The 27,437-nt window shown below is 40.5% G+C and overlaps 1 protein-coding gene across 7 annotated transcripts in view; it reads left to right on the top strand.

Moving 5' to 3' along the window:
• KCNQ5 (potassium voltage-gated channel subfamily Q member 5) overlaps positions 1–27,437 on the top strand; it is a 469,780-nt gene that overhangs the window by 97,540 nt on the left and 344,803 nt on the right. The window contains exon 1 of one of the 7 annotated variants that reach the window (XM_046641232.1): positions 27,250–27,328. The exons of the other annotated variants lie outside the window; for them this stretch is intronic. The gene's annotated coding sequence lies outside the window, so the exon portion shown is untranslated. Of the gene's footprint in view, positions 1–27,249; positions 27,329–27,437 lie in introns of those variants that run through there. 7 annotated transcript variants of the gene reach the window in all.

The following is a 27,437-nucleotide window of genomic DNA, read 5'->3' as shown; positions in this document are numbered from 1 at the left end:
GGATCTGAACCCATGAACCCCGGGCTGCCAAACTGGAGGGTGTGAACTTAACCACTAGGCCACCAGGGTGGGCCCCCAGAAAAAATATTTTTTAAGAAAAATTAAGGTAACATCTTTTAAAAGACATCCATCAGTTGGTGAATGGATAAACTATGGTCCATGAATTCACTGGAATATGATTCAGTGCTAAATAGAAATGAGCTATCAAGCCATAAAAAGACATGGAGGAAATTTAAATGCATATTAAGTGAAAGAAGCCAGTTTGAAAAGGCTTTGTACTGTATGCTTCCAACTATATGACATTTTGGAAACGATAACGCTATGGAGACAGTAAAAAGATCAGTGGTTGCCCGGGGTTACCGGGAGGGAGGGATGACTAGACAGAGTACGGAGGATTTTTAGGGCAGTAAAACGATTCTATATGATACTATAATGATGGACACATGACGTTATATATTTGTCAAGATGCATGGAATGTACAAAACCAAGAGTGAACCCTAATGTAAGCTGTGGACTCTGAGTGATAGCACGGTGTCAGTGTAGGTTCATGGGTTGTAACAAATGGATTACCTGCTGTGGTCCTTGATAGTGAGGGTGGGAGCAGAGCCTATGTGGGAAATCTCTGCTTTCTGCTCAATTTTGCTGTGAACCTTAAACTGCTCTGAAAAAATTAAGTGTATTTAAAATATTTTTTAAAAGAAATTAGCTATTAACATAAGAATTGCAAAAAGGGCATAATTGACGGGGAATCATGGAAATTAGTTCTCCATTGGGTGATTCCTTGGAGTAACTCCGCTGAAAAAGGCTAACAATAGGGCTACATCTGAAAGACTGAAGCCACCACCGTGATGTCTTATATGGGACCAACAAAAAAAGGCGTGAGCAAAGACAGTTTAAATTTGACTACATACCGTTCCATCAGTGGCCCTCCACTCGCTGCTCATCGTGGTTTCATTTTGCTTGGTCCTGACTGCTTCTGGACTTCTTCCATTTCAGAACAGAAACTCTGAGCTTTTGCCGCTTCACTAAATTTCATTTTAAAACCTATTCTTTCTTAGAAATGATAATATAGACACCACTTTTACAAGCACAACATTTAAAGAAAATCACAGTCTCCTAAATAATTTGTTTCTCTATCAGAAGAGGCGACAGAGCCACAGATGGTATGTTCAGAGAGCCGCGAACTCAGGGCTGAGAAGCTGTTAATTCTCACGGCAGCTCTTCTGCTAACTATTTTATGGTCCCAGGAATTGATGTCATTCAGAGTCTGCTGCCTATGCGGTAAATCTATAAAATGAGAAAATAAAATTAACTCTTGTATTTTAAGACTATTTATAGCACTATAAGCTTAGGCAATTGTATTAGCTACATATCGCAATGTGACAAATTTAGCAGCTCAAAACAACACAGCTTTGCCGTCTCAGTTTCTGTGGGTCCTGTGTCCAGGCACAGTTTATCTGGGTTCTCTGCTCAGGGTCTCAACAGGTTGAAATCAAGGTGTTGGCCACCAAAACTTTGGAGTACTTACCAGAGACACAGTTTCTGCAAATTTTTATTACAGTAATCCCATAGCCTTCTCTGTAAGTTTCGACATGTTGCCTGGATATAGCATCATCCCCAGAGAGCTGCTCTCATTTTCCCAGTCCAGTTATCTTCAGTTCAGAAACATTTACTTAGGACCTTGCCTCTGCCAGGTGAAGGCACCGGAAATGCTAGATGAGTAAGAGGACCTTATCTCAGGGGGTGAAGAGTCTAGTTGTGAAGCCCACTCAGGGAAGCTTGTCAAGAGAGCCCACCTTCTCTGAATCGTTCTGACAGCGAGAAAGAGACTCAGTGGCTGCCCAGGTCAGCTTGTCTCGAGAGAAACTGCCCTACTAGCGAGTAGCTGGAGATTCTCTGCAGTTGACAGATTTGTTTTGGGCGGCGTTGCCTTGCGAGACTGTGAGGCATTCTGCAGAGGTCTTCGAGCTGATGAGGAGGTTAGGAGACTGGAAGGCTAGACTGAAGTTCTCAATGAAAGACCAGGTCCAAGAAGCAGTTTTATGTCAATGTTCGTAGTTGGAAGATGTGGCCACGTTGACCTGGCGCATAAGGGAGATGAAATTCCATGGAGAGGATTGAGGGGTGGATGAAGACTTTTCTAAGCACAGTTATGAAAATGGAAGGAAAGACTCCAGGAAGCAGGGTTGTCTACTGGTCCCTTCATGTACCCTAAACTCTAGGTGGAACCCTAGGGTTCTAGCTGCTGTGTCCTTTCAGCTCTTGTGTCCTTGTCCAGTCCTTCCCCTCCCTCCAACTATGACCTGACTGATGCTGCAATGAGCGTCTTTTGGGAGGGAGACGTAGTAACTGTTCGAGGGTTTTTGGTGATTGTGGAGGTCATGTTCCAGGGCTTGCAGTATGGTGGACTTTTTAGCTGCAGTGACCCCACTGGTAGGCTCTCTTTGGGAAGGGCTTACACAGGTGTGATGACATTGGTCACCTGTGAGTGAGGGAGGAGAGTCTCTGATGAGAGTTGCGGATGTGCGGGCCCTTTCCTGAGGGTGGGATAGGGAGGAGTCGGGATGTGGAGGTGCGGGGAAAGTTGATGTGGCCATGGGTGGAACCTCAGCTGGCTGGAGCTTGGATGTAAGATTGCCCAGTAAATGAGTTCTCCAGGGAGCTCCTTGGTTAAGGTCTGCGTGTGAGATCACACAGGATTTCCTTTTCTGTGGTCTTTCTAGTAGAAACGGATAACCAGGAAGACTCTGTTTTACTTGAAAAGTGTGCCCTCGACCCTTTACCTCCTTCAGGGGACAGCCTGAAGGGCGGAGTTCCAGGGTAGGAAGCAAGAGTCCAAATGTCTCTTGGGGCGTTGTTTCTCTGGCTTACATAATCCTGTCCCTGGGGATCTTGTTACAATGCAGGTTCTGATGGAGTAGGCTAGAAGGGTGGGGATGGTGAGGATTTGCCTTTCTAACAAGTCCCCAAGTGATACTGATGCTTCTGATCCACAGACCTCACTTGGAGTAGCACAGCTTTGGAGCCTTGCAATAGGGAGAACATACCTTAGAAAATGGGACTAAGGCCTTCATAGGCTATAAAGCCACAAAATGAGAGGAAACTTGGCTTATCCCATGCAGCTGAAGGAGGAATTAAAGAGCTCTTCAGGAGGACTTACAGATCTGCAAGTTGAAAACAAAACCCGAGCGAGTACTTTTGCTGAAGCCAATCTCTAAAGGATGGGTCAGGAAGAGACAGGAGATCTGACAGTTGCTGGAGAAGCAGACAAACCTAGCTCCATTGTCCCCTAACTCTGAAGGATATGATCTTCTGTCTTCAGTTTGAGAGGGACTTACTACCATGTGGTTAAAGAACTCTGCCAGCAGCCCACACCCGCTCCCACCCCCTGCCGCATGCCCTGGCCTTCAGCTCGTACCTGCCACGGGCTCCCTGCTGCTATCACATCATCAGAAAGCAACTGCAGGTTCCTGGCTTCCGGATGAATTTTAGACTCTGTTGTCAAATTTTCTAGAGTGATTTGGTGGGAGGGGCGGGTGTGGAGTAATGCTGGAAGGCTGGTTAGAAAATAGCTTCTGTGTCCCTTATTGTAACAGATCATCTGAACATTTACTGCAACAATTCAAAGATCCCCAAAGAATTTGTATTTCTCTTAAAACGTAATGCAGTAAAACTTGCCTTGTATAATAGATGCTGCTGTAATGCAATCTTGGAAATAGTTTTCAAAGTTCATAAGGGTTGCAAAAGTTCTACTTGATCTGCTCACATAAACAAATGTGACTCCCTCTGCTCCTCTTTCTACTGCTATTTATATCAGCTGTCCTACAGGATATCAGCTTTCTTGAGAGTGTCTGATATAAACAACCACAGTTCTGTAACTATGATCTGCTCGAGGATTCCAGGTAGCTCATGGGCTGATGTCTGGTTATTTATATTCATGATTTGGTAGTAATATGCTTTTGTCACTAATATAAATTAATACTTTTCACATAAAGTGCAATAACCATTACAGCTGACCTCAATGATTTTATTAAAAGCTCTGCTATTCCTATGAGCAGACAAGTCGAATTTGGACACTGCAGGAGCATTCAGAAACAAGCAGCAGTGGTGGTCTTTCGAGGCCCTACGCTCGAGCTGGAATTTGGATAAGAGACTTCTGGGCAGTCCGCGTGCGGAACCGACACAGCGTCCCCAACAGAGCACAGCTGCGTGGTTCGCCCAAGTCCACGCTGATGTCTTCCAGCCGAGGGAGTGTGGGCTCTGCTTGCTTTCATGCCCCTTATGCAGTAATTAGAAGAAACCTGAAATGTTCTTGCTTTTCTGTGCAAAACATCAGCCAACAGAAACTGGAATATAAAACTCTTTTTAGGGGTGAAACCAACCAATAACATTTTTATCTTGAAATTGTCCATGTTCATGGCTGCTCTGTCTAGCTTCTGCACAAAATTCTTTGGAAGCCTTTGATCATTTTAACCATTTTAGATGCATGTTGATGTAAAATGCACTCTGACTTCAGGTAACACAGCAAGAGTCTTTAAATACTTAGAAGATTTAAATATCAAGATATGGAACAGAAGTGTAACTAGATACGTAAAAGCATTAATAAATAAATTATAGTTTTCCTCTACTGGTAATGAGTCCAAATATTGTTAAATCTAATTAATGAAATATTTCATAATATAAATAATGCATTTTATTAAGTATTTTTCATGGTTTTAGTCATTAAAATGTAATTTAATTATGTTAATAGAATTTTAATAGAATTTAATCTAACATTACCATGCAGCTTCCTAATTTGAATTTTAAACTAAATTTGTAGTAAATATAAACCCATTTTATTTTCATTTTTCATTATATAATATAATGGATGAAAACAGAACATGATGGCAATTTCACAAATTCAATTTATTAACGTCTCTAGTAGTGACCATGCCAATATTGTGCTGCAATAACCGACATGTCCTTTTAAAATCCAGACCCTGTTCTCGGCATCAGGGCCCTACTTCTGCCCACTTTGTGTCCATTACAAGCCACTTAGAAGGGAGAGAGTGCTGGGCTGGTTCACCATCTGGTCTGTATGCTCTCCAGGTCTGCACACAAAGCCTGAGCTTTCTTTCCGGTGAACAGTCATTCTGTCTCAGCCCTGCCCGTCTTATGAAGGAGTATTCGCTGGGGGAACATAAAGCACTGGACGTCGTATGAACTTTTATTATTGTATCTCTCGTGATAGGGTAGGTTTTGCTGCAGTAACAAAAGAAAAGCAAATCCCCAAATCTCACCGGCTTGAGAAGTGGGGATTTATTTTGTGCTCATGCCTCACGTCTACAGGAGCTCATCATCATCCCTGCCAGGCCCAGGCTGCGGCTGTTGCCTGCTGGCTTGTGCTCCACAGTCGACCTTCTCCCAGCAATGACTTGCCAACTTTGCTCAGATGCAGGTGGCCAAAGCCGGTCACACACCGCACTGAGCTCCCAGCAAGGGAGGAAGGCCGTTCTGCCGCCTGAGCTCTCATGTCACCCCAGTGCTTCCCTGTCGGCTGTGGCTGATTTATCCCAACACGAGTTCAGTGAAGAAGTTATTTTTGCCTTGCAATGGTAGGAAGGACCATTATGTAACTTTTTACTATGAATTATGAGTGTGTGAAACCAGAATTTGAGAAAGGATGATGTTCTGATATGAAATAAATAAAAATCAGGATACTTTTTTGAGGCATATGCACTGTTATTAGGAACTTTTATATATGCTTTGTATATATACATATACATTGTATATATCTATATGTGTGTATACTTACATGTTATATATTATATATATTAGAGAAAATAGTAAGAAAGGCAGAGGGACACCAGGCTTGCTGAGGAATCCTACAGCTAGACTGGGCAAAGTTTTTTGGAAAATGTGAATTAAGAACTGGAACTTTAAAAATGAGACGGACATGGCTTTATGGAGAGGAAAGGATGAACCAAAATACGAGAAGAAAAATTCACAGAAATTCTGATTTCTGTTCTGTTCTTACTGAGCACGTTTATGCTGTTTTTGCTAAAGTGTCAGGACCTTCTAATCTAATGACTCAGCTTTTCTGTGTCTCTTGCACTTTGTCTATTGCTGTGCCATTTAAAAGAACAGCAATGACAGAAATTTTGGAAACTATGTCTATTTCTGTGTGCGCAATTGCTCCTTAAAACTGAAAAGATCAGTTAGGAAATCATGGGCTCCTTCATGCTGCTTTTGTCACCTCTAGTCGTTGAACTGCTTGAACTGTTCTCTCCAGCACCAGATCAGTAAGAGACTAACAGTGTTTACATCAGGTTAGTATATGTGACTTCACATCCCTTGCAATTTCTAGGAGCCACCCAAACCGTTCAGCCTCGTCATTCAGTAATACAGCAATCAAGGCCAGGGTCAGTTAGGGTACTTGCAATTTTTCATTCCTTTTCCTACATTTTAGCCTATATTTATGGGAATATTGCAGCCACGCTCTTTTTAAACTGAGGTTGTATTTTGGTTTGGAATTAAAGCAACTTTTTGAGGTAAATTAAGGTGCTACCTTGACACGAGTCATAGTGAATTTCCAACTCTTCTTAAAGGAGGTGGTTACTTTAGTTTCCCAGGGCTGCCATAACAAATCAGCACAAACTGTGGGGCTTAAAACAATGGAAATTTATTATCTCAAAGTTCTGGAGACTGAAAGTCTGAACTCAAGGTGTCTTAAGGTCGTATTCTCTCTGGAGGCTCCAGGGAAGTATTCTTCCCACAGCTTCTGGTGGTTCCCAGCGGTCCTTGGCTCCTTGGCTTGTAGCTACTCCAGTCTCTGCCTCTGCCATGACATGGCTGTTGTCCCTCTCTCTCTTGTGTATCTCTGAGTCTCTGTCTCCAGAATTTTCTCTCATTGGATTTAGGGCCCATCCTAATCCAGTGGGACCTCATCTTAACTATATTGCATCTTCAAAGACTGTTTCCAAATTAGCTCACATTCACAGATACCAGAGGTGAGGACTTCACATATCATTTTGGGGAACACAGTTTAACCTATAACAATAGCCTTACTGAAACTTTTCTGTAATCCTCTGGCATTTTGCTTGCAGGATCTTGTGGAATACCTCCCCCACCAGCCAAAATACATGACAAATACTAATTTTGTCAAGATTCTGATTGCCACTTTATTTAAAATCCTGCATCATTGTTTACTTGACCTAAGACCTGGCTCCTTGATTCTAGCTCTTCTCTTTCTCATGATTTTCTCGGTGAGACTTGTCAAACTTGTACCTTTTTTCCGAAAGCCTCAGGAGGCAGTTGGGATGAACCGGAGTAGACAAGCCAGTGATCAGGGGTGAGTCGCGGTTCCCCTTGGTCGGAGATCTGCCAACAGAGACTCATGTAGCTGTCATTGAACTAAATCTGAAGCAATGGTAAAAGAAAACAAGGTTTCCACTGCTTTTAATGAACATACTTAGAATTGTTACTCCCTCTGACTCTTCAATAACTACCTTGGGTACATTTAGCTAAATGCTTTCTTGTTTTTAATCTAAGCAAAATCTTGGAGCACCGTCTTTTCTCTCAAAGTAACATTAATATAATTTTCAGTATAGTAATAAGGAAAAAAGTTAGAAAATTCCAGTCAGGACGATAAGTTGAGACCAATAGCGTCCTTTTGTGTTACACTGCATTACTATGTTAAACCAACATAGATCATATATTGTCTATACTAATACAGGAGTTGCCCTGTGTAGTACATGAAACTACATGATTCTATCCAGCTGGAAACCCTTTCAGTGATAGTAACAAAGATGATACGTTGTAGTGCGAACCTTGCCTGGACCGAGACAAGGGTATGGATTTTGAGGTCTCTGAAGGATTATGTTACTTTATAACTCTAGTATTTACCTGTGTTTAGTTCAGGGGTTCATAAGCTAAGGTACAGAACTTGGATAGAAAAAAAATACATCTTCGTTTTCATTAACTCTGATATTTGATACTTCCTTCAATTATGAATGAAAGCAATAAACCACGGCAGTATTGGCACCAATAAAAATCATAGATTATTTTTAAATCGCATCGCAGTTATTGAAAGTATCTCAACTATCATTTATACTCGTCGCTACTTCAAAATTATGTTAACTACTACACCTGCTGGTAGACCTTGTTATGTGATGTGTTAATAAAGAATTCTTTTGATATCTTAATAACTTTATATATAGTTATTTTTCATTGTAATGTGTTTATTTTATGTATTTGAAGAAACGGTTCCACATTTTTTAGTGTGGAACTGCCAAAGTGGCTCATGATGCAAAACAGGTCAAGACCCTCTGTGTAGTTTTAGTACCTTCTTGTTCACACTGGCGGATTGAACGGCAGGCTCACATAGCATCAACTGTTACAGCTTCGTTTCTTTTCAATCAACCAATTTATTCACAATCTGAATTGTTTTTTTTTAGAATATTATGGTATCTAACATTGGACTGAATAACTGAAGATAAAGGGTTATAAAAACAGAAGTATAACACAATTCCTGTTCTCAACGGCATTGCAGTCTGTTTAGTTACACAGCACATGAATTGCCATTGTTTATATATCTCAGAATAACAACAGATTTGTATAATACTTTTAAAAAGGTTTTCCAGGGGCCAGCTAGGTGGCTTAGTGGTTAAGTTTGCATGCTCCACTTCGGCAGCACAGGCTTCACGGGTTTGTATCCCTGGTGTGGACCTACGCACTGCTCATCAGGCCGTGCTGTGGTGGCATCCCACATACAAAATCGAGGAGGATTGGCACAGATATTAGCTCAGGGTTTTCCAAATACCGTTGTGCATAAGAACTCATGGGACACCATCACCAGGGCCGTAAATTGGTAGAGCAAGATCATACCAGTTCATAGGTAAAGAAGGAGCTTTCCCTTAAGCAGAAAGAGATGGAGTAAGAAAAGGGTCAGCTCTTCTCACTCAACTGTAGTTCATGTCACATCACTGTTTCCTTAGAAAAATCCTACATTAGACAATCCTCAGTCTTTTCCAGTGTATAGCTATACATTTCTTAAAAGTATAAGAGCTTGAAGGAATAAAGTGGGTAGGATGACTCCAGAAAGAAGGAAGAGAGAGGGGTGAGGTTGGGTTGGGAAAGTGGCTGCTGTCCATGAACTTTGGCACAGTTGATGTGAGATATTTTTTTACCCCAACTTTTTCGTAAATGGAAATACTCACAAATCTGGGGGAAGAGCTGGACTCAGGCTGACATACATTCAACCTGGCTTCAGCAGCACCTGGCTGGCTGTAACCTTCCTGTCAAGGAAGTGTCCCTAGGATCTTTATTTGAAAGGTGTTTCCTAGACCAACAGCCTGTTGAGAATGAGAATCTCGAGCCCCACCCCAGATCTGCTGGAGAAGAACCTGCGTTTTAACAAGATCCCCAGGTGATCCGAATGCACATGAAAGTCGCAAAGCACCGGTGACTTTAAGTTCAGCCATCCTAGCTGAGAGATGACTCAGTTCCTACACCTTGCTCTTCCGTGGTTTGAGCTATTTGCTTGTGTGTACCTTTATCAAGAGATATGATGCCCAAACTCATAAAATGCATTTAATAATTACTTTGGGTGAAAATCTCATTAAATCAGGCAAATGTTCCTAAAGAGCTTATAAACAGATTTTCACAGTGGAGAGCAAAGTGTATTGGAAAAGCCAGTCCCTGTTGGCACCGCAGACTTGGCAGGAGAGCCCAGTTAGTGAAGTGGTGAATGTTTAGAGGGAGCTGGGAGGCCCAAGTATTGCATTTAGGCAAATCCTAAGAGCATTGTGTGCCAGGGAAAACCAGTGCTCTTTCCACACCAGCTCTGACATGTTCCCACATGGATGTATTTCATTCAGGAAAAGTAAAAGCTCTAAAATGACACAGGCTGGTTTTATGAGAAAGGATGTGTCATGGTTCACCCACTCCCTGACCACCTGTGGTTTGCTCGTGACTCAATTTCTTGAATAAAGGGAGTTAACTGTTGGACCTTGGACAAATTCTGAATTACATATTTATTTTCTCTTCACTGCTTGTTGCCATGACAGAACCTTACAATTCAGAGAAGTTTGAAGAAACTACAAAGGAATTCTCAACACTCCAAAGCATTCTCATTTAAAGGCAAGTCCTTGTGCCGATGTTAGATTGCGGTTCTGTTGAAAGTTCAAGCAGAATACCAACTCATCCAGCCAATTAGAAAGAGGGATTTTCGCTGATAGTTTAAAGCCATCTGGTTATGAGGTGACTTCGTGCTTACTTTTCATTTGAGGGTAGGAATTATTCTCACTCAGAAATATGCTTTAGATGCCATTGGTCACTTAGTCCTCTGCTACTCCTGTTCATGGAATAACGTGGGCAAATTAAAACCATTAATATTCTGCAAACTTCAAGTATCTGCTGTTAAAACTCACTCTGAACCACATCTTCCAATTTCTCACAAATGGCCAAAAGGAAGGATTTCAACTTCATCATACTTTATTTCTCTTTCTGTGCTCTTGCTGTGCTCTGCTTTTCATCTCACAGAAAATGGGCAGGGGAATGGTGCAAACATAGGTAGGTGGGTGGGAAAATATAGAAATACGAGGCACCGAGAACCCAGGTAGGGAACAGTCAGGCCCCGAACAGTTAGTGATGATGTTTTAAAAAATATTTACATTTCCATTCATGTAGTCAATTTAGGGTTGTTTCTGACATACTATTAAGGTATGTGTATTCTTTTCATAGAATATTTCTTATTTGTTTCTTCGGAAGGCGTTATCTAATTAAAAGGAAACATATAAATTATGTAGCTTGTCAAGGGAATACTCACCATTCATGGGTCAAATTATAATCACAATGACAACACTATCAAAAAAAGCAGAAACCTTTTTAAACCCATAATTAATTCATTGTTTATAATTTTTTAATTAAAATGAAAATAACATGGAATTTAAATTCCATAAAATCTTGGTTTGTATATCTTGTTATCAAAATGCAATCCAAAATAGCACATGGCAAAGTTTACATACTTTTTATAAATGAGGAAACTTGAGCAACAAAGAAGCAAAAAATCTGGCCACAATGAGATTCATTGGCAAACCTTGAACAGGAGCTTCCAGAGCATTTCCTGTAAGAGCATTTTGCGAGTTCAAACACAACAGCTCGATCCAGAGAGAAACAGTGTCCTGGAAAAAAACAATCTGTGAAGTCTGATCTGATAAAGTACAAATTATTTAGTAATAAGGATTCACCAGAAACCAATTTCAATATCATTTGATTAAAGTTAAAGTTTAGCTAGTTACTAGTTAAAGTTTACTCAAATCAGATCCATCAATGAATTATCAATCTACGCTTGGATTTATTAATTTTATAAACAGTAAAGCCAGATTATGGTGTATTTTGGTCATGGACTGAACTATGGAAAAGTAATGAGCTTTTTTTAAGTTGAAGTGATTATTCATATACCCATAGTCTGATGCTTTTTAATTCCGTTTGATTAAAAAAATCACGACACTAACATTGCAGAATGTAAAGTTACTCCATATGATCAAATATGGTTCTACTTGATGCATTAAAATCTCTGAATATGAATTTAAAATGCTTTGAATTAAATAGATATATAGGGGCTTGCCCCCTGGCTGAGTGGTTAAGTTTGTGCAACCCACTTCGGCGGCCCAGGGTTTCGCTGGTTCGGATCCTGGGCGTGAACATGGCACCGCTTGTCAGGCCGTGCTGTGGTGGTGTCCCACATAGGAGAACTAGAAGGACCTACAACCAGAATGTACAACTATGTACTGGGGAGCAGAAAAAAAAAAGAAGAAGATTGGCAGCAGATGTTAGCTCAGGTGCCAATCTTAAAAAAAAAATATATATCTATATAATAAAAATGCCATTGGTCACACTTATAGTGATCATATAAGTAAAGCTGCAGTGATGATAAAAGAGTGTAACTTGCCCAAGATAAATTCTTTTACCTGATTAGAGCATCCTAAAAGAGAACTTTTTCTGTTCAATCCTTCCACTTCCATCCTTTCAACATATATTGAGTTTCATCAATTTATGTCATTCAAAAATATACATCTTCAGAGTATGTCAGTTGACCAAAGATATTATTTTAGTTGTTTACTTGGATGAGCTGGTAGTGGAATGCAAAAAAATGGCTAACATATGGTTCCCACCATTAGGAAACTTATAATTTAGATCAATAGAAAAACCTGTCCAAAATCGGCTTTAATATAAGAAGGGTTAATCCAAAGTAGTGGTGGGGGAGGAAAAGGCACAGAGGGAGAGTAAGAAATAGCATTTGAACTGCGTCTTGTGGGTCAGACAATGGTTTTGATAGAAATGTTGAAAGGTAATTCCAAGCAGAGGGTACAGTGAGAGCCAACGTATGGACTCACGAAAGTACAGGGTCCATTTAGGTAATGAATCATCTGTATGGTCTGGGCTCAGAATGGAAAAAGTTATGAGGAAATATGATGAAAATGTGGGTTGAAACCAAATTTGGGAAGGCTTGAGTGACAGGCTATGGGGTTAAGACTATTCTTAGGTAATGGGGGACCAAGAAAGAATGTTTGGTGAGATTTTTTGTTATCAAATCACATTCATATTGGTTTGAAAAAGGAGAAATATAGATAACATATGCATATTTAGAATACAGAATCATCAAATAGTTTGAACCACTTGAAATTGCTGTTTCTGAAAGTCAACTGCAGTCAAATATTATCAGTTTTATATTGTTTACCTTAATAAATGGATCCTTGAATCAGAAATGTGTATTTTACTGTTGACTTGTCTTATGAAAAGACATTCTTAAAATGTAACGTAATTAAGATTGAGAAAGGCATCATTGTGATTTAGTGCAAAAAGCAATGGATCGATTCTACAATTTTCTGTCCACCTACTATGTCCTAAGCACTGTGAGGACAGTGCGTACCTTTATTCATTCATTGTTACTAGAGTCATTTTAAGGATAAGTAACGGTCAGAATATTCCTAAAGATTTCCCCAAATCATTAGCAAGGAAGTGGTAGTGCTGAGATTCAGATGTGCATCTTTTGCTTTCTGTTTGTTTGGGGCTTGGGGTTTGATTTTTCCACACATTAGAGTTCAGCTATTTCTGGTCCTGATCAGCATCCCCTAGTGAGAAATCATACTTTGGTTGAGCACCTGTCTAGAGCAAGGCACAGAATTGGGTGCTGGGCGAACAGCCGTCACCAAGAAAGACGTCGTGCTTTTTCTGAGGGGGCTCATGTTGGAGCTGGGGAACTGGTAAAACATACTGATTACAAACCAATCGCTTCACTGAAATCCAGCCATGTGTCACAAGACAAGGCAGAGGTGAGTTGAGAATTTGTAGGGGGAACTTGATTCCTGAGCAGGAAGGTTGGCCCCAGGCTTTTAAAGCAAGACCTGAAGATGAGGAAGCATTAGCAGATCAGGGAGATGAAAGGATTTTATAATCCGGGTGAAGATTTTTGTTTTCTTTAAATAATAGCTATATCCCCAGGCAAATGAGCTTGGAGGTAGAAACCAGGGTGTTAAAGAGCATGTTGGTTTCGCTGGGGCTCTGCCCCACTTGTTGATCCCGGAGCTTGTCCTCAGAGTCAACACCAATCTCCCTGAGTCTCCAGGTCTCAGCTCACAGGCTCACCCCGGAACCATCACAGGAATATGATCCCCACACCCTCCTGAACTGCCTACATCCTAACGTGCACAGTTTAAACTGACAAACTGAGACACCAGTGCATGTAAAATAGGGAACTAGACTGGGTTGTTCCGAATAATCTATAATACTGTGTTCTTGGGTTTTGTATGGGTATTGATACTGTTCTTAATGGAATAGGTGGTTTTATCAGAAACAGGTCAAGCAAATATATGCAGTGATAAAGGGCAGGAAGCAAAGAATCAATGATGTAGATTCTTCTAGATTCTAGAGGAGTACTTTCTGAAGAGAAAGGAAAACTGTGTACCCATTTGAATTTTTGAATGTTATCTATAAATTAATAATTAACATTTAATGCAATTCTTACTTGCTAAGAAGACAGAAAATTGTTTTTCATATATGAAAGATTTTAACTTATTTGTTACTATATAAAAGGCAAAGGATAATAGGAGAAAAACTTTCAGATTTTGGGGAAGAAATAGTGATAGGAATCTGACTTTTCTTACTTTTCAATCCTTTCTTTTTTCTGGGCTTGGTTCTGGAATAGAGCAGAATTCACATTTTAGCTTCTCTATGTGCACTTAATTTCATTTCGGGGTCTTTTCCCTCTGAATGTTTTACAAAACACCATGTGAGATACTACAGTGTTTCTAAAGATGTTTCCTTCCTGATACCATTTTTGTTTTAAGTTAATTTTATTGAGGCCTAATTTATACACAGTAAAATCCACCATTTTTAGACTTACAGTTTGGTGAATTTTGAGAAACCTATACAGTCATGTAACAAACACCACAATCAAGCTATAGAAAATTTCCATCATCCCCCAAATTCCTCCATTCCTGTTTCCTAATTCTTAGTCCCCGGCAATCACTGACCTGATTTCTGGTCCTGTAGTTTTGCCTTTTCCAGAATGTCACATAAATGGAATCATACAATATGTAGCCTTTTTGCAAGTGGCTTGTTTCCCTTGGCATAATGTTTTCGAGATTAATCCATTTTGTTGTGTGTAGCAGAGTTTATTTCTTTATGTTTTGGGCCATGTTTCCTTGTATGGATGTACTACAATTTGTTTCTGACTTGACCAATTGATGGATATTTGGGTTATTTCTGGGTTTTGGTGATTATGAATAGAACTGCTATAAACATTCTCATATAGGTCTTTGTGTGAGTATTTTACTTGCGTGAATATGTAGGAGAGGGAATTCGGGTTGTGTGGCAAGTGTATGTTTAACTTTATAAAAAACTGCCAACTGTTTTCCCAAAGCAGCTGTATCCTTTTGCATTCCCATCAGCAAAGTCTGAGAGTTTCAGCTGCTCAGCATCTAGACCAGCACTTCGTAGTGATGGTGCCCAAATTTTCAGCCTTTCTAATTGGTGTATAATGGTATCATAATGGTAGTTTTAATTTTCATTTTTTTAATAACTAAATGATAGTGAACATCTTGTCATGTTACTTGCCACACATTTCTCTTCTTAGGTGAAATATCTTTTTAAATGTTTTGCCCATTTTTAAAAAATAATTGAGTTGTTTGCTTTTATTAGTGATTGTAAGAGTTTTTTATTAGATACATGTTTTGTGAATATTTTCTCCAAGTCTGTGACTTGTCTTCTCATCTTCTTAGTGATGTTTTTTTAAATTGTGTAGATTCTTTGAGATTTCCTACATTGACAATCATGTGGTATGCAAATAAAAGTTTTATTTATTCCTTTCTAATCTGTATACCTTTTCTTTTTTCTACTTTATATTTATACATTTATACTTTATTTCATTTTTATGCTTTGTTATATACAGTTTTATACTTGACTTCTTATTTACAGTTTATTGTACACTTTATTGCATCCATCACTGAGTTGGCTAGGACGTCTGTGACAATGCTGGACAGGAGTATTGAGAGCAGATAGTCTTGCCGTGTTCCTGATCTTAGGGGAAAGCTTTCTTCCTCTCACCATTAAGTGTGATGTTAATTGTAAGTTTGTTGTGGGTGCCCTTTATCAAGTTGAGGAAGCTCCTTTCTACTCCTACTTTACTGAGAGATTTTATTATGAATAGATCCTGAATTTTGTCAAATGCTGTTTCCATGTCTATTGAGATGATTATATTTTTATTAGTGCAGTTGTTGATTTCAATCTGCTGAATATTCCATCAAGCTTGCATTTCTGGGATAAACTTACTGGTCATAATGCATTATCATTTTTCTATACCACTGGATTTGATTTGCTAAAATTTTGTTGTGGTTTGAGAGCATATTTTATATCAGTGATTCCTAACTGAGGACAGTTTGCTCCCCAGGGGACATTTGGCAATGTCTGGAGACATGTTGGGTTGTGACAGCTGGCAGGAGGGGAGGATTTACTGCTGGCATCTAGTGGACAGAGGCTACGGATGCTGCTAAATATCCTAAATCGCACAGGACACATCAAAGTGTTCGCTGGTCCCAAATGTCAATGGTGGCAAGTTTGAGAAATTCTGCTATATAGAACTTCAGATCTTTTAAATTTGTTCAGACTTGTTTTACGCATTAAAAGTGAGAAAAAAAACTTTTCCATGTCCCTCTGTTTTTACCCTTTCCCGTGCTGTTTACTTCTTCACGTAGCTCCACATAGCTTCACATAGCTTCACACAGCTTCACACATCTGGTATCATATGCATTCTGTCTGAAGACTGTCCTTTAACTTTTCCGGTACCATGGGCTTGCTGGCTTCATGCCTGTCCCCCAAAGGCAGCTGGTCACCCCTGCAGGCCTCTGCCACCCCGGGGACCTCTCTCTAGTTCCCTGCTCCCAGCCTTTCTCATGAGCACCTACCTGAGGCCCATGGACAAGAGGTTATGAGCAAGTGTGGACTCCCCTGGGTCTGGAGTTCCAAACTATTTCAAACTGACATACAGTCAATGCTGTCCTTTACAAATTCATTAGAACTTTATCTAATTTTTCCCGCATTGAAAGGAGGCCCTGAGCTGAGAGCCAGGGTACAGCAGGAAGCCTCGACATCACCAGTGCCAGCTGGGGGAAGTGTGGAAGAGGTAAGAAACAAGCAGAGGAATAGAAATGCGATTTAGGGCAATTGTGAAATATTGACTCTGTGCCTCTAATCATCTTTGAATGTACTCACTTAGAGTGCACACTTGGTGTGCATAGCTATTCATATTTTAATATTTCCACTAGTTTACTATTATGAAAAAATAGTACTGTGCATCTGTTGGAAGGGAGGTCAGAGCTGGGCCCTGCAGGGGTTCTTACCAAGTGGGTTGACCATCAGGGGATAGAAGTACCTGAGGAAGAAGAGGTTATTAACATCACGTAGAATGGCCAGAAGTTTCAGCATGAATCACTATGAGACAGTCTGTTGAAACTAGAGGTTTAGTAGGTGGGGAAATGGTGCCTTTGGCTTTCAAGAACTTTCTATGGGACAAAACAGCTTAAAGCCAAAAGAAAGTCAAGCATCGCCAGGAGCTGCTGCTTACTTCAGAGGAGCTGCTCTCCAGCACAGAGCAGCATCACAATTGCATGAAGCCTGAACCTTAGCAGATAAATGTGACCTCCTCATTAAGGTTCCTCTCTGCGAATGTGAAGACATTGGGTCTGTAGATCAAAAACTGATTGTAAATTTTGCAACTGTAAGTCTGAGGCACCAAGACATAAATCTTAGCAAACAAATTTCCTTTTCTCCAAAGCTTTCAGTCTTTTTCCCACTCCAGTTATAAGCAAAAAATAATTATGGTAGAAGAAAGAATGATCTACTCAGTCTGATCTTCGCTGAGGTTAAGGAGGAACGCAGCTAAGTTCAGCTTCATAGAATAAGTTGGCCTCCTTCCATTTCCATTTCCCTCCAAAATAGGGCAATGATCATGCAGCTGAGCCTTTGGAATAATTATTTCTAGAGGAGACACGGTCCAGGTCTTACCTGCACATGCATGGAGGACTCTCTCCTTGTGAGTGAGTAAACAAGCAGCACAGTTTAAGCCCCTTTCAACCTCAAAATAGGGTTTGAATGAAAATATAAAACAACAGGTCACCTGGTAATGAGCCACTCCTCTGGAGAAAGCTCCTGTTTACAGGGGAGGTGACTAGCTAAATAGCCCGCAGAGTGTAATATACGGCATAAAGTAAACATCATTCATTTCATAATCATGGTAAAAGAACTGAGTGAAAGAAGCACAGTATAAAGAAAGGAACAAAGGTTCACACACTCTTAGTCTCTCTTCAAGTTGAAGTGCCTGTGAGATACCAACTGTGGTGAGAAGAAAAGGGAGGAAGGTGGAGGGTAGACACGCACCAGGACGGCCTCGCTCAAGGGAGGATGGTGGAGGAGATGTGCACAGGGACGGCCCCACTCAAGGGAGGAAGGTGGAGGGGATGGGTGCAGGGATGGCCGTGGTCAGGGGAGGAAGCAGAAGCGAGCTGTAGCTGAGCAGAGCCCACAGAGCCCATGGAAGCGCTCAGCACTCTTGTTCCAGGATATGCGGAACTCCTTTGAGCAAATCTTTTCATGAGACAGGAAAGGATCCTTCCTCCAGATGACAGAGTCCTCTTCAATGAGGGGTATTCCTGTCAGACTTTGTCCATACGTGGCCACTTTTACTCATAAACCAAGTCCAGTAATTCATGCTGAAGCTAGAGAGGCTCTTGCTGGAGGAGCAGCATCAGCCTCCAGATTTGGGTCTGATAGATGGCGTCGCAAGGTCTCTTGGGTAAAGTTTTAAGAGCAATTAGAGCTAATTAAAAAGACAGGCCTGTCAGCACCTGAACAAGGTGCAAAAGGGAGAGCCATCGACCTGGCTTTCGTTTTTGAGCTGCGTTCAATTTAAAGCTGAACATGATGGTTTTTTCAGTGTGCGTGTGCACGTGCGTGTGTGATGTGTGCCCGGGTGAGAGGGTTCATATCCATAGATACCAGATCAGCTTTGGAATGAAAGCGAAAGGCATTCTTAGTTGCTTTCAATCCTCTAAAAATAGCCGCGCCTCTGCCAAAGCCGCACAGGCAGGATTCCCATGGAAACCCTGGGGCCAGGGGCGGGGGCGTTTTCACCAGTTCCTGGCTGAAGGCTTCTGCCCCACATATGTTCCTCTTCTTCGTAAGGTGGGGCTGTGTCTGTTGTCAAGACCGAGGGCCAACCCCACAGGCATCTGCTCAGTGGTCTCCTTCCCTAAGGAGGAAAGTGCGCCACAAGCTTCACAGCTTTTCACTAGGAAAGCGCAACAGCAAAGAAGGAAACACCTGCACCTTCTTTCACTCTGTAGCTTTTGTAACTGCTTTCTTATTCCTAGTTTGAGTTTACGGTCATGGTTAGATTTTATTGTATTATTTGTCCCAAATATTTACCTGTGATTATAGTCTCCTTCTTTTACATTTTCTCATTTTTGGGGGGTGGGGGAGCTGTTTTTGGATTATTTGTCAATTCTGAGGAACGAAGAAGAGTGAAAGGATCTCAGGGAACCCTGGAATTTGATGTTGCGAAGTTAGTCCTTAGGCAGCCTTATTTTCTTCACTTTCAAACAGAAGGTAAAAAATTCGAAGACTATTAAGAGCCAAGAATGATAAATTTAGTTCTATTTTCTCTTGGAATTATAGCACCTTTGGGAAAAGAATTTTAACAAAATAACTAGCTGTAATCACTATCATCATGTCACAGATGCTGAGATAGGAAGAACTTAAATGTTTTTAAAGATCAAAAAAAGCAAGAGTCCAGTAAAATTACAAATGTATTTTCCACGAGTTTCAATAGATAAAAATTATGACTAGTTTAATGAGTAATTGATAGTAATTAAAAGAAGTTCTATAGGTTCATTCTTTCATTTTATCTTTCCCTCTTTAGCCTTCTTTCTAATAATGTGTGCTTTCTAAGCCACATTATAAATAATAATTAATGTATGTATGTGGTCCTTAATAACCTACCAAAACACATCCTTATGTGTCAGATTTAGTCATCACAAATGTAAGCATAAAAGGTTAAAAGTCATACTTTTTCATGATCTGTCCAGGGTTGTTAAATAATGTGCATATTCTCCAAATGTCGTTTCCTTTCCTTCAGTGGCTGAAGTAGTTCTCTGTCAGCTGTGGTTAAGTGGCCGTAGTTCTCTGCAGTAACTGCAATATGCGTATTTCCTCGCTTCGTATTTGCCTCTTTAAATAAGGATTGGGAGGGGGGATACAATAACCTGAAATATTGCAACTCAGTCTCCCCAAGCGTACGGTGGAGTCACATTTTAGGATGTTCTTTCCCCAGTAGCGGTAGTAGCAGTGGCATGAACCTGTGCTAAGCAGAGCTTGCCAGGATTCCTGGAGATCTGGAAGCGTCTGCTCATGCTGCCCCTTTGCAGTGGCTGAGAGGCTGAGCAGAGGCGTCTGGGGGTCCCACACGCCCCCTCCATCACTCCAGCTGGGTTAGGGCACGCCGGGAAACGTGGTCCTTGAGGAAAGGGTAACATAAGAGCGTAGGCCTGTATTTGAAGCGCTGCTTTGCCACTAACTAGCTGAGTGACCTTAGGATCTTATTGTTTTTTATATGTGTCTCTAATTTGGACCTTCCGTGTCTTTTGGCTGAAGACAACACTAATGATGTGATATCAGACCATTTATCAGTTTAATCAGACATTAGCTTTTTCAGAGGTCAAACAATCCTTGACACTGAAGGATTTTGAGATCATCAGGAACAAAAGGTAGTATGGCCAAAAATCGGATACTACTGGAACCTATGAGAAAGCTAATTCAGATTAACATCCACTTGGGGCAGTTTCCCGAGGTACTGGAATAAGCACAACCCGTGTCCGGGTCGGTGAGGATGGCACTGTGCTGTGACTAGAGGAGTATGCATCGCTGCACCTTTTTGCTGCTGTTTGAACAAGTTACATTCACTGCTGTGTCTCAAGAATTACTTAAGGAAGTATATTACATTCATCCATTTTAGTTAAATATCCTTTTTATGCTTTTTGCTAAATCGGCCTCATTGTTATTTGAATCTGATTTAAACATTTAATTTCGTCTTTCCAAGATATAAAGCTGGTTGGTAGCACTGAACCATTTTAGTGATACTTGTCATGAACACACAGAAAACCCCATGCAATTATATTGATAAGCTATTATCCAGAATCAGATTGGTTTTTATATTAACAATAATAAAAATTGGTTCCATAAATGGTAGATTTTAGTTACCTATCAACTGTAACAATGTAATATATCACTTATTTATTAAAACATAAAAATTCTCCTTCATATAAAGATATATCTTCTTATTTATTTTTCTGAAAAAGTGCTAGTGCCCTGGGCCCTGGGTGTGTCACTTCTACAGCACGAGGAACAATATTAACAAACCTTACATTAGTTATTTTTTAAACAGGCATGATAGCCCACAGGCAGGATGTGTTGGCCTTAAACATCGTCTGTGTAGACATTTGAGAGAAACAGCGTGGGAGTTAAAATTATAGGTTCAAGGACCTATTTTTTGTCTTTCTCCCACACATATACTCATCTCCTGTCATATTCTTTCCCAATAGTTTGCAAATTTCTAGTGTTTCTCAATAAATCCTTCCTTTATAAAGTGCATGAAAACAAGTCATACTTGGTACCCTTTATTGTCTTGTGTCAAGAACCTTCATATCTGAATGCTTGAAATATAAATTCTTGCCATTCTAGTACTTTAGTACCAGAACAAATCACGTGATGAGAGGAAAGGTGTCCATTTCAGGTCAGAGACTCGTATTGAAGTTACCATCACAAGAGGAGGACTCCAACCAGAGCTTTCTCTGTAGTATCCTGTTAAGGTTTGGCAGTAAAGAGAGAGAAAGCCTGAAGAGAAGGAAGATGCACGGAGGAATGTTTTTAACATTCTGTGTTTCCAATTATCCTCTGACTGATAATCATGTACCATTGGGGAAAGAACAAGACATTTGGGGAGAAAAAAGAAGCCTGAACTGAGTTCTGGTTCCACCATTTCCTTGTCTTGTATCCTTGGGGAAATCCTTTATCTCTTTGCACATTAGTCTCTGTCTCCACACACAACACTAATGAATACAGGGCTTCAAGGCCGACCAAGACCTTGCTTTTGTAAAATGACTCTGTAAATTCTAAGTTACTGTACAACCATAAGGCCTATGATCATTATTTTGGTAATAGCTACCTAGAAGGAAAAAAATGTAAGTAAGCCAAGTCACTAGAAAGGCTGTATTTGCCAAGGTCATATTCAGAATACTAAGCAAACATGAATGTGCAACTTCTAATCATGAGGAAACACCTGCTAGTTTAATTGGAAAATTTGTTCCAATTAAAAGTTGCACTCGTTTGGAATGACGAAAACAACAAACAAAAAACTGTATGAGACTTTACCAGAATATATTCCTCCAGCTAGAAATTGGTGTTTGGTATCAAATAAGATGAAAAAAATATCAACTTATTGATGCAAGAAGTTAATATTAAGCATCTAGTATGTGCCAGTGGCTGTACTAGGTGATGGGATGCTGTGTTGAACAGGGCAGGGCCAATCCCTACCTCCTGGGGTTCTAGTTGGGTGGTGGGGGCAGACAGTCAATCATCAATAATTAAGAAGAACATCAGATCAAGATAAGGGCTAAACAGATAAGAGAATAAAACAGAGTGATGAGTCAGAGTGGCTGGTGTCAACTCTACACTAGGCGTAAGGAAAGTCCCTTCTGATGAGTGATATTTAAACTGACATCTCAATGACCAAAACCCGGGAAGACTGGGGTATGACTGTTCCTTAAGAAGGACCAGTTAGTACAAAAGAGCCCTAAGATGGGAGGGAGCTAAAGGTGTTTGAGGGGCGGCATGGCCGGAATGTACGGGTCCTGGCAGTGTGGAGTATGACACTGAGAGATGGCAGGAGACAGCTCATGTCTCCTTCCTCTGCCACACAGGAGGAGTTTGGACTGTGTCCTATGGTTGTTTTGTATGAATTGTGTTGTCTTTCAATTGGATTATAGGATGAGTTGCCAGTGGGAAATTTCACACAGGAGAATGACTTGATCTGAGTAGCACGTATAAAGCAGTGCTGTCTGCTCTGCGGAGATGAGACTGTAAGAGGCAAAAGTGGAAGCTGGAAGACCCATTAGGAGATTGTTGGATTGCTAGGCAAAGGCCAAAGTGGCTTAAGCTGGGATGGTAGTAATAAAGACATTCATTTATTCATTCACTCATTTAACAATATTTATTGATGGCCTACTGTGTGCTGAATCCTGTTCTAAGCATTGGGTTTGCAGCAAAGCTCAAAAGCAAAAGCCCTGACCTCATTGTAGTTTATAGTTAAAGAATATAGACAATTGAGGGGAATGATGAGGAGTGGGACTATTTCAGTCAGGCTGGTCAGGGAAGACCTCTGTTCAGTGAGGGAGCAAGCATTGCAGTTGCTGGAGAAAGGAGGACTCAGGCAGAGGGATAGCAAGAGGACCTGGATTGGGAATGTGCTTGGCAAGTTGCAAGAACAGCAGCATGGCTCGAGCCCATTTGGGTAGGAGGCAGGTGGCAGGAGTTGAAGTCTAGAGGCTAGCTTGGGCAAGGTCATGCAGGTCACACAGACCATGATGAGGACTTTGGATTTTGTTCTGAAATTTATGAAAAGCCATTTAAAGGGTTGGAGAGAGATTCTGTATTTTAAGAGAATCACTCTGGCTGCTGTGTGAAAAAAAAGGAACAAAAAAGGAAGCAGAAGACCTTTTGGAGATTGTTGGAATAGACCAGGCAAGAGATGCTGGTCACTTGACCTAGCTTGGTAGCAGTGTAAGTGGTAAGAAATGGTCAAATTCTGTGTATAATTTGAAGGTGGAGCCTGCAGGATTTCCTAAACCTTTGGATATTGGGTTTGAGAGTAAGGAGCAAAGAATATGCCAAGGCTTTTGTCCTGAACAGTTAGGGGAATGGTAGTACCATCTGCTGGAGATTGGAGTGGGAAAATAGGGAATGTAGGGAGTGGTGGGGGAGGGTTGGGGACCACTTGTTTGCTTTTGGACATGTCAAGTTTGAGATGCCTATTGAATATCCAAGTGGGAGTGTCTGGCAGACAGTTGTGTATATAAGACTAAAGTTCAGAGTAGGAGATGAAACTAGATACAAATTTGTGTTATCACAGCAGATAGCATATCGGTAGTATTTAAACCATGGGACCAGGTGAAATTACCTAAAAAGTGAAGATAGATAGAAATGAGAAGAGAAGATGAAGAGAATGAATTTAATGTGTGTTTTGAAGACAGAGATAAGAGAACCTCCTGATGGATCAGGGAAAGAAAACAAGGATAAATTACTGGTTTTGCTAACAGGGCCCCTGGCCCCATGAGACATTAACCACAACCCTGTTCAGAACAAGCCTAACACATTCTCTCTAGCTCACAGGAAACCACAATGAGAGGAAGGAGATGGCTGAGACATAGAGTCGAAACCAGCTAAAACCAGCTGAAGGCAACATGGCAGTCTGACTTTTCCTGACAGACCCCATAGCTCATTACATGCTCAATGTAACACATTACCATGCTACTTTACACACTCCCTGGCGCCATGACAGTTTGCAATTGCCTTAGCAACAGCAGGATATGACTAAGTAAGGAAAGAAAAGGAGTGGCCCTGTTGCTCCCCAGAAAAGCCTGCCTATTTCCCCATATAATTATGAATATTCCTCTCCTTCCTTCCCTAGACCCCTTATAACAGCTGCCTAATCACCCCAGAAGCAGAGAAGTTGATTTGTGAACATAGTTCCCACTTCTCCAATGCTCGGCCATTGAATAAAAGCTTGTGCAATTGAATGCTCAGCTTTGGTTTTGTTTCAAATCTACAACACTGAGCAGAAAACAACCCTCCAAGGAAGGAAGGGATTGTGGGTATGAGGCCCACCCATGGGCCCCTTCTCTGAGCTCTACCAAATGTGGGTCCAAGTCCCACTGGAGTGAGGTGAAATTGGTAACAATTTGAGCAACTGAATATCATCCACGGAGCTGGGGAAGACTGGAGAAGGAGCAGCAATAAATTTATAGGGCATGAGTCAAGAGTTCTCTTCTGGCATATTAAATTTGAGATGCCAGTAGACATGCAAAGGAACTTGTTAATATGCAATAGGTATTTAAACCAGAAAAGAGTGTCATGAGCCAGTGGTGCTAGGACAACTCGATAGCCACATGCAAAAGAGTGAAGTTGAATCCTTACCTCACACCATATACAAAAAACAGCTCAAAGTGGATCAAGACCTACATGTAAGAGCTAAAACTATAAAGTTCTTAGAAGGAAACTTGGAGGTAAATTATCATGACCTTGGATTTGGCAAAGTATTCTTAGCTATGACACCAAAAGCATGACCAAAAGAAAAAAGTAGATAAGCTGGACTTTATCGAAATTAAAAACTTTTGGGGCTGGCTCCCTGGCCGAGTGGTTAAGTTCGCGTGCTCTGCTGCGGCGGCCCAGGGTTCGGATCCTGGGCACGGACATGGCACCACTCATTGGGCAACGTTGACGTGGCGTCCCACATCCCACTACTAGAAGGACCTGCAACTAAGATATACAACTATGTCCGGGGGGGGGGGGGGTTGGGGAGATAAAGCAGAAAAAACAAAAGAAGATTGGCAACGGTTGTTAGCTCAGGTGCCAATCTTTAAAAAAAGAAAAATTAAAAACTTTTGAGCTTCAAAGACACCATTGAAAAAGTAAAAAGACAACCCGTGAAATGAAAGAAAATATTTGAAGTCATATATCTGATAAGGATGTAGTACCCAGAACATATAAAGAACTCTTACAACTCAACAATAAATGGACAAATAACCTAATTTTAAAAATGGATAAAGCATCTGAATAGACATTTCTCCACAGAAGATATAAAAATGGACAATAAGTACATGAAAAGATATTTGATACCATTAGCCATTAGGAAAATGCAAACCAAACAACAATGCAATGCCACTTCACTTCACCTAGGATGACTGTAATAAAAAAAGGCAGATAATAAGTATTGGGGAGGATGTGGAGAAAATGGAAGTAGCGTAAACTGCTAGTCGGAATATAAATTGGTTCAGTGACTTCGGAAAACAGTCTGGCAGCTCCTCAAAGGGTTAGACACAGGGTTACCATATAACCCAGCAATTGCACTTCTAGATATATCCCCAAGAGAAATGAAAATATATGTCCACAGAAAAGCTTGAATAGGAATGTTCATAGCAGTATTATTCATAATAGCCGCAAAGTGGAAACAACCCAAATGTCTATCAGCTAATGAATGGATGAATATAATGTGGTATAATTCATCAGTAAAACGGAATGAAGTACTCATACATGTAACAACATGGGTAAACCTTGAAATAGTGTGATCCATTTATATAAAATATTCAGAATAGGCAAATCTATAAAGACAGAATGTAGAATAGAGAAGAAAAGAAATAATAAGAATTAGAGCAGAAATCAATGAAATTGAACATAGTAACTCAATAGAGAAAATCAATGAAACCAAAAGTTGGTTGTTTAAAACAATAAAACGATAAGCCTCTAGCCAGACTAAAAGTGAGAGGAGACAATTACTAATATCAGAAATGAAACAAAGACATCACTACAGATCCCATAGACATTACAAGATAATAAAGGAATTCTGTGAACAACTCTGTGCCCACGAATTTGATAAAGTAGGAGAAATGGACCAATTTATTGAAAGACACAATCTGCCAAAACTCATACAAGAAGAAATAGACAATCTAAATAGGCCCATGTCTATTACAGAAATTGAATTAATAATTCATAATCTTCCAAAATAGAAAGCAGGTTCACTGGTAAATTCCAGGCATTTCAGGAAGAAATTATGCCAATTGTCTGTAATCTTTTTCAGATGATAGAAGCAGAAGGAAGACTTTCTAACTGATTTTATGAGGCCAGTGTTACCCTAATACCAAAACCAGACAAAGACATTAGAAGAAAAGAGAACTGCATAGCAATATCTCTCTTGAACATAGATGCAAAATTCCTCAACAAAGTATTAGCAACTCAAGTCTTACAATGTGTAGAAAGAATTATACACCACAGTCAAGTGGGATTTATCCCAGGCAGGCAAGACCATTTCAACTTTCGAAAATCAATTAATGTAATCCATCATATCAATAGGCTAAAGAAGAAAGCTCACATGATCATATCAATAGATGCAGAAAAAGCATTTGACAAAATCCAACACCCATTCATGAATGTAGATTAGGGATTGCCTAGGGCTGCTGGAGGGAGGCACTAGGGAAGGGGGAATGACTGCTGAAGGTAGAGAGTTTCTTTCTGAGGTGATGACAGGTGCTAAAACGATTGTAGTGATTCTCACGCAACCCTGAATATACTAACAACAGTTGAAGCACACATGCGAAGGGAGTGACTGTGTGGTCTGCGACTTACATCTCAGTAAAACTGTTACAAAAAATAAATGAAGAAAAGGAGAAGAGGCAGAACAGCTCAGCAGTGGGCAGCAGGCTTGGAGGGAACTAGTGAAATATGTGTCATGGGAGCTGAGAAGAGTGGATTTCTAGAAAGAGGGATGGTTAACTGGGTTGAACGCTGCCTAGAGGGTGAATACAGAGAGACCAGAGAATTGACCATTTAGTCTGGCAACATGGCAGCAATTGCTGAACGATGCTCGTGGTGGAGTTGAGGGGGAAGCCAGCTGGAATGGATCGGAGAAGGAGGTGAGCAAGGAAGACAACCACTGATGGCTTCTTCAGGAAAGTTTGCTTAGGAGGTGAGTGGAAAGATGGGATGAGAGCCGGGTTAAGGTAGGGTGATTTTTGTTGTTTTTGTTTTTTTTTTCTTTTGTTTTAGAGCAGCTTTGTCCTCTGATGTGATTGTTC

Source organism: Equus quagga, chromosome 15, assembly GCF_021613505.1.
Source record: "Equus quagga isolate Etosha38 chromosome 15, UCLA_HA_Equagga_1.0, whole genome shotgun sequence".
Lineage (NCBI taxonomy): Eukaryota > Metazoa > Chordata > Mammalia > Perissodactyla > Equidae > Equus > Equus quagga.
This window is presented reverse-complemented; position numbering and strand designations above follow the sequence as displayed.